General features: G+C 52.0%; 1 long non-coding RNA gene across 2 annotated transcripts in view; it reads right to left on the bottom strand.

Annotated features, from left to right (window-relative positions):
* Positions 1-7,864, bottom strand: part of LOC115295831 — a 24,328-nt gene extending 16,464 nt beyond the window's left edge. Inside the window, exons 1-3 of one of the 2 annotated variants that reach the window (XR_003910588.1) lie at positions 7,572-7,864; positions 2,788-3,275; positions 603-658 (exon numbers count right to left, since the gene is read on the bottom strand). This is a non-coding gene — a long non-coding RNA (uncharacterized LOC115295831). The remainder of the gene's footprint in view (positions 1-602; positions 659-2,787; positions 3,276-7,571) is intronic. The other variant, XR_003910589.1, reaches the window with a different exon arrangement.
* Between the last annotated feature and the right edge of the window lie 103 nt (positions 7,865-7,967).

Consider the following 7,967-nt stretch of genomic DNA (forward strand, 5'->3'; position numbering starts at 1 on the left):
GAGAGAGAGAGAGAGCATGATGGAGGGAGGGGCAGAGGAAAGGAGAGAGAGAGAGAGAGAGAGAGCATGATGGAGGGAGGGGCAGAGGAAAGGAGAGAAAGAGAGAGAGAGCATGATGGAGGGAGGGGCAGAGGAAAGAGAAAGAGAGAGTCCCAAGCAGGTTCATTGCTGTCAACACAGAGCCAGATGTGGGGCTCGACCTCACGAACCATGAGATTATGACGTGAGCTGAGATCTAGTCAGACACAACCAACTGAGCCATGCAGGCACCCCTCAAGGCCTTGTCTGTTCTTAAATCCCACACGCCCTCCCATGTGTCCATGCCCGTCTCCCTGTTGCCATGCCTCATGCCTCCATCCCATTTTCCAGTTGTGCTTTTGTTTGGTAATGCTCCAAGTCCTCTAAAATGCCAGAAATTACCAAGTTAGTTCACATCAGGGTTTAACCATATAAAACCTGAGGGGAAGATGGGATAAAACCATCAAATGTGTCCTTCCTGAGTATGATTTCAGGGACTTGAAGTTTTACCCTTTTTTTTCAAAGCATATGCCAAGAAATAGAAGATACCTGAAAACAAAAGCAAAAACAAACCCAAAACTCACATATTCTCCTCTTGGCCATCTGTAATCCATGTTATCATATTAAAGACTGAGAAATCCTGCAGAAAAAAAAAAAAAAAACCCTCTTTATCCCAAGCATTTCCTGATGTAAATAACCTTGAAACCATGTTTTCCCTTTAAATGTGCTATAGAGCTTTGGCAGACTACACCCATCGCCTGAAGATCCTGCCTCCCTTCTTCACCTCATGTACCCTGCTTGTCCATAGTGTCTTACTCCTTGCACTGAAGTGGAGATGCCCCCATTAGAGGAGATCTCATGAGTCTCTTGCTGTCTCTGTGACCTTGAGCAAGGTACTTAACTTCTTTGAGTCTCCGTTTCCTCGCCCATACAATGGGGGGAATGCCTACCTCAGCATTTGTGAGGATTAAATGAGATCATTATGTAAAGACCTGATATCCCTTGTGATCACTGTATGCACCCTGCACGCGTGCGCAGACACACACACACACACACACACACACCCTTCTTCCATGGGTGGGGCTCCCTAAAGCATGTTCATGGAAGTTTAAAATCTCACCTAAGACAGTTTCTTCCCATTGTCACAACCAAGCCACACAGTTTGTGCAACTTTTGCTTTTGGTTCTCTAGTAAAAGCCTTAAAGTCTTGGTCCGTTGACTGCCTGTGGCTAGTGTACAGATGATTGTGCTTGATTTCTCCAACGCGGGTCGGTTTTGGGAGCTGGACATCCAGAGAGGGTGGAAGACCCCGCCTTTAACTTCGCAGGCCTGGGGGCGGCATATCCGGACCCCACTCGTGCAGCAGACTTGCCCCCCACCTGCCCTCCGAAAACAACACGCGGCCAGTAACGTCGTCCGGAGGCCAGCGCCGGCACGTGGCCAACCCCAGTGTTTTCCCTCGCTATTCCTTTCCATCTGGGGCACAGAGCAGAGCACTGTCCTGGAGCGAAGGAATTCTAGTCTTCACACCTACCCGGAGCTGGGCCAGGTTTCTGTGGGCTACCGAAAAGGAATTCAGGACACTCACCGCCGTGTGAGCTTACGGTCAGGTAAATAAAGAAACCTTGAGCTTTGATCTTCCACATAAATTTATTTTGATGGCCCAGGACCTGTATGTTCTACACCCTGTAGATTTTTCCAGAGACTTAAGGAACCTAAACTTGGATTCAGCCCCTTGAAGATATCCTTGTCCAAACAAAAGCAGTTTCTTCAGCAAAAACCAGCAGCATTCATAACACTGCTTCCTGGTAAGTGGTGATTATTTCATATTTGGATGGGGTTTTTTGCGCTTGGAAGAATTTCATAGCTATTAGTTGTCTTTGCTGAAGTCTTGGTTTAGAACATCATAACATCCATTCTCCAGACACAGAAGCATAGGTTGACACGCAAAGTAGCTGGACCCAAACTGAGAGCTCCCCTTTCCAAGAATGGTTTGCCTAAGAAATGTTGTCAGCTCTACACAAAATCCAGAGGGTCCAGGGACTTTTAAAACAGAAGCCATGGTGTGCACTGGCCACAGACTTTTGGGGGGGCAGGGGGCTTTTGTAAAACCTCGGCATAATGTCATGTGCTCCTCCACGGAAAGGAACTAAGTGCAAATTTAAAACAAAATCTGGAGAGTCTGGGCAGTGCTGTCACATGACAGGTTCTTCCAAGAGTGTCTCCCCACTGTCACCTGCATAGTCCTGGGGAGCTCCAGCTGTGGGTTTTGTGTTGAGACGCAGATGTGACCGTCACCCCCTCCAGCCCGTCCTCCAAACCTTTCTTGGGCCTCCCTCCTCATCCCGCGCCCGCGGGCTGTGTGAATTCATGATTACATCTCTCCTGGACGCCAGACACTCTACCAGAGACTAAACCCCCCAGGAGATGTCAGACAGATTCCCTGCCCTTCTGGGCCTTCCAACACACTGCAAAATTTGCATCAGAACTTAAATTTCTTCAAAAAATACCATCAGGCCCATGGGCTTTCATAGATGGTCCTTAATGAGAAACTGGAATTAACCAACCCCTGCTAGCTTTTAAAATTGAAATTCCTAGTCATCCAGGGAATCGGCCTATCCAGTAAGAATTGGCAATGACCTTCAGTCCCATTTCCTTAGATGTTCTTGGAAGCTTCACTCAGTTGGTGAATATCCTGCCTAACAAATGACCCCTTTGGCGCCCCAGTCAGACAACATTTTGGATTTTAATTTAATAATATTTTCTTACCTTTCCTGTGTCCCTTTTCACTCACCCATTGTGACTTGGAAGACACCTGAGGCGTGAAAAGCGAAAAGGGACACATGGGGAGGACACCAGTTGCGTACGTTGCGATGGCAGCTTTAGAAATGCTGATCTTAATACAAGAGGCTATTTGTTCCCAATGGAAAATGACAGATCCACGCATTGAAGATGAAGACACTTTCAGCATGATAAAAAAAAAAAAAATCATCCATAAGCGCAATGCTTGTTTTGTTGGTTCCGTATATTTTTTGCCAAATGGCATGAACATATGGCCAGTGCTTCTCTTGGCCATGAGATCTGAAGGGAAAAGACTCCTGATGGCGAGAAGCCACGTGATTTATCGAGAGGCGTTTCCATTCCAAAGGGATCTTCAAGTGAAGGCCTCTCTCAGCCAACTTCTCATGTGCAGGCCCCGCTCCCCACATTTAACATTTGATGTCCGCTTAGGTGGGTCGTAGTAGATTGGGATGCATCTGGGGGGAAAAAAGTTGGGTTTTGTTAATTAGTGGAATTTTATCTTGCTGGGCCTTCTTACCAAAAATTAAATTTGATATTAGTTTGGCGGCTCAGAGCACGGAGCAATCAAACCTTGATATGAACTGGCATCTCTTCCCATCCACCCAAAATCTGTCTTCAAGGGCCGTTGTTAAATGGTGCGATTTGCAAGTGTGTGCAAATCTTTTTCACAGTCTCATGCTCATCTGGGATATTGAACTTATATTTTTGGAGAACGGTTTTCAAAGCCTCCTGTCTGGCTTCTCTTACAGAGGTGGGGGCGAGAAGCCTGTCGGTTTCTATTTTCTCAAAAGCACATAGGGAACACCTAGGTGGAGCCCTGATAGGAGAGGCCCCCCCCTTCCACTCCATCCAAGACAGAGAGCTTCAGACCCTCTCACCCTGCAAGGGCATTGGGGTGGGCCTGACCCAGCCTTTGAGGGGAGGAGGGTCCCGGTGTTGTCCCCCGACCCAGTGTAGGCACCACAGCCGCTAGTGTGCACGCCTTCACGCCTCGCCTTTGCTGTTCCCGTGAGCAGAAGTCAAAGCCTGAGTGCAGTCTGCGTACGATAGGCATTTAATAATGGCAGTCTCACTTCCAAAACCTACTGAGCAGCATCATGTGCCTAACTGGGGGTGCACACTGTCACCAGGTAAGGACTCATCTGACGCCTGTTGCAGAGGATACAGGAGGCAATCTGGGAAGGCTTCCTGTAAGACTGCGTGAGGTGGAGCGGAACTAAGGAAAGGAGTTATGCTTTCCCAGGCATAGTGCTCATCATACAGGAGGTGTGAAAACTCTCTGGGAATTCTGGGACCTGAAAGAAATCCAGAACTGTTCAGTTGCAGGTACTGAAGTGGTCCACGGGAGGAGTTAGGGAGAGGGTGCCCAGAGGAGGCTGGGAGTTGAGCAAGGACAAGAGCGCAAGAGCCCCGCGCCCCCTGGGGAGCTGGCCTCACTGGGTTACTGGAAGTCCTGAGCGGTTATGAGTTTCCTTACAAGTAGATGGAAACTGAAAGCGGAGATGGAAAACCATGAGGGGTTTGCGGTATCCAGGCAAGGGGTGCTGAAGGCCAAGCAGGGGCAGCAGCTGTTGGCTCGAGAAGGGTGAATGGCCTTCTAAACGGGACGGATCCAGGAGTGTTGAGGACGGACATGGGGCCTGGTGACTGCGCAGACGGAGGAGCTTGAAGGGAACGGCCGACGGTGTGGGTCACCCCAGGTGCGCTCACAGGGAATTGAGGAGGTGATCTGAGGAAGGCCCAGGCCTGGGGGACTGGCTCTAAGCCTCAGGTACGCCATCTGGTTGCAGAGCAGTGTGCGCACCCCTGCCACGGTGGCTCCAGGCACAGAGGAAGGAAGGTTGTTACCAGCTCCCCCCGGGGTAAGGAGCCGGTCCTGGATCATCCAGGCCTGCTCAAGGTAAGCGCAAAGGTCTGCAAAAGCAGAAGAGGGGAACAAAGGGGGACTTGAAGGGGTGCCACAGAGGGTGGTCCAGGAGGTACTGGGACACTGGCCTTGAAGGTGGAGAAAGGCCATGAATCCTGGGGTGTGGGTAGCCCCCAGAATCTGGAAAAAGCCAGGACACTATCCCCAGAGCCTTCAGACGGGAGCGCAGCCCTGCAACACCCAGATTTCAGCCCCAGAAGGGAAACCGATGTCACCTTCCAGCCCACAGGGCCATCAGATGATGCATCTGTGTTGTTTGAAGCCACTAACTTTGAGGCACTTTGATACCACAGCTGCTAAGGGAGATGAGCTTGGGGGCTTTTTGAGTTTGTGGTGCTTGTGGGACACACAGGGGCAGTTTGGTTAGTGGCAGTGAGCACAGGGCTCTGGGATCCGGGACTGGAGTGAAGATTGGGGCGTCTGAGGTTAACAGGATCCCCAAGAGAAGGCCTGAGGGCTCAGCCACCGTTCACAGCCAGAGCACAGAAGGGAGCAGGAGCCAGAGGCTGAGGGGCCTGCGGCGGGCAGAACAGTCACTGTCCCCACGGGCAGCAGGCCTGTCAGGAGGAGACCATATCACATCCAGCTTGACCAGGAGGAGGTCAAGGGCGCAGAGGGGATAGTCTCACTACAGGGGCACGGTGACCTTCCCCACCTGCAGACCTGCCACAAACGGTCCCCCTCAGACGCCAGCCCCTCAGAAGAGACTTGGGGCCAGATCTCAGCTTGCAGGTTCCCGGCACGCGAGGCTCACAATGGTCCAGCCCGTTGCCTCTTCTCTAGGCAGACGTCATTCTGCTTTGCTACAAAACTCAGTGGACTGGGGAAGCGACATTGGCCAATATTCATTGTTTTGACCGTGGGAGTTATTCTCTGGTGGCACATGTGTGTCTGCCTTCTGGGCAGTGACGTTGGCTGCCATGAACCTGTGAGGGTGAGGGGCCAGCGGGGGCTTTGAGCAGGAGAGGGAGGTGTGCACCAGGGTCTCGGGGTGCCCTGGCTGTCGGGAGAAGAATGGGGTTCTCTGTTAGGGTGTCCGATCCGCAGATGGAAACCAGACCTTAAATCACAGGGCTCTACCACATGCCTTAGGTCAGGGGTGCCCCTTGGGGCTCAGGCGGATCCACCATGGCCTGTGGTGCCTCCTACTCAGGATCCCAGAGATAAGACTGCATCTCAAGCTGCATTGGCAGGTGGCCAGCTCTTCCCCGGAGGAGCGCCCCAGGCTGAGTCCCAAGGGAGTGAGAAGAGCCCACGTCCCCTCCGGAGTGCCTACCTTCTGGTAGCCCCATATTTCTCTGGAAGTCTCTCTGGCCACCAGCACCTCAAGACCAGCCCTTCCAAGCTCTCAGAACAGCCCAAGGTGAGCACCTAGGTCCACAGTGCCTCTAACTTCCTCCACATGCCACAGCCACACTGGGGAGATGGAGCTCGTGAGTGGACTGTGGACAATCCACGAACAGGCCAAGGCAGGGGTGCTGGGGACCCATCTACATCAGGCCAGAAAGAACGCCACAGCTGTCACCCACCACACGGCCCTTCACTCGGGGCCCAGCGGCTGGGGATCTGCCTCACCAAGGCTTCATATGAAGATGGATACTACTTGCCTTTTTCAAAGTCCGTCCATGATGCCCAAAGACAGCCCTGGTGTGTGTGCCCATTCAACCAGGGCCCGCTCAGTCCTCCCATCGCCATCTCCTCTTGCCGGCCAGCAAGTCTCTTTTCTGAGCACTCACCACCTTCCCTTTCCTGCCGGGCCTCCTGACCTGCAGCTCCCAGCCTGGCCGTCTGTGGGGCCCCACTTGCCTCCTCTCACCTGAGCTTTGCCGCTTGGCTGGCTTCCAGGATCTTTCCAGTGGTGATTTCTGAGCCTGTCCTTCCATACCTTCTCTCCAGTTCATTGTTATTTTCCTACTTCTTCGCTGAAATATTTATTTTCGTCTCTGTTTAATTTTGTGAACCACAGTCAGGTGATCAGTTTTCTCCGGATGTGTCTGCAGCCCTGACAGCAGTGTGGTCATATCGCTGCTCCTTCCTCGAAATGGCGATATTCTGTTCCTTCTACCCTCTACCCAAAGGTGGTTTGGGGAACTCTCTTTTAGTATGAAAGTGGTTTTGTTTTTTTAACCCCTCCTCCCACCCCCTGTTCTTCCTTTTACTTTGACCTCTGGTTTTATTGCACTGTCGCCATGGAATTCGTGGTATATAATTTCTGTATTTGATCGTTTCTGTTTCTTCTCTGCTCTACTCTTTCTTTCCAGAATCCCTGTTGCACAGACATCCTCGGCAGCCCCCTCTGTCTTCCTGCCTTTTTCTCATCTTCCTCGTCATTCTTAGTGCCACTCTTTACACTTCCTTCTGAGTGCCCAGAGAATTTCTCAGGGTAGGAGTTTGGCTTTCTGTACTGTCCTGCATACAGCTCACTGCTTCTGAGGAGCCAAATGGGTGATGAATGTTTTATTTCTAAAACCCATACTGTAAAAATTTCAGATGGTTCTCTTCACAGATGCAGCCTCCTCCCCAGGCCCCAGCGTCTGCCCAGCCCAGGGTGTGAGTCTGACTCATCTCTCCTTCCCCAAATAGCCCCCAGGTCCTTCCTCACAGACCACCTCAAGTCTTTAGACGCGGTTCAGTGATGGGAAACCCTATGGCGTCACCCCCAACCCCTGCGGGGCTCTGGTCTCGTTTCCTGGGGCCCCATGGCCCATGCGCCACAGCCCTCAAGCTCAGGGTGCCGGAGCTGGAGTCTGGCTCTGTCAGGGTCCAGTGAGACATTCATTCCGGGGCAGGGGGGGGGGGGGGAGGCCAACTAGTCTCAGCTTACCCAGACTCCTCCATGTCAGCACTAGCAAGTCCATGTTCCAGGCCACCCATGAGGCTGGCTCACCTTGCCCTTGAGCCAAGGGCACCTACTCGCCCTATTTCTGCCCAACAGAAAAGGGCTGTCCCCTGCTGTCCCCATCACCAGGAACTGGGCCCTCCTCTGCAAGATCTATTAGCAACTTTAAATGGCAGCTACTCGCTCTTAAAAATTATTAAACCCTTCCCACAGGGAAACATCCTCCCTCAGTCCCAGTCCTGCTCCCAGCTTGGGGTCCCCACAGTCCTGCTGGCGGCCGTCACGCCAGCGTGTCTTGCCAGTCCTGTCTGCGTCACAATACCAACGTAAAGCTACGTTTCCAGCTCTTTGATGGCGTTCCTCCTTTGTTTTCCATTCATC

The sequence above is a fragment of the Suricata suricatta genome, chromosome 7, assembly GCF_006229205.1.
Source record: "Suricata suricatta isolate VVHF042 chromosome 7, meerkat_22Aug2017_6uvM2_HiC, whole genome shotgun sequence".
NCBI classification, from domain to species: Eukaryota; Metazoa; Chordata; class Mammalia; order Carnivora; family Herpestidae; genus Suricata; species Suricata suricatta.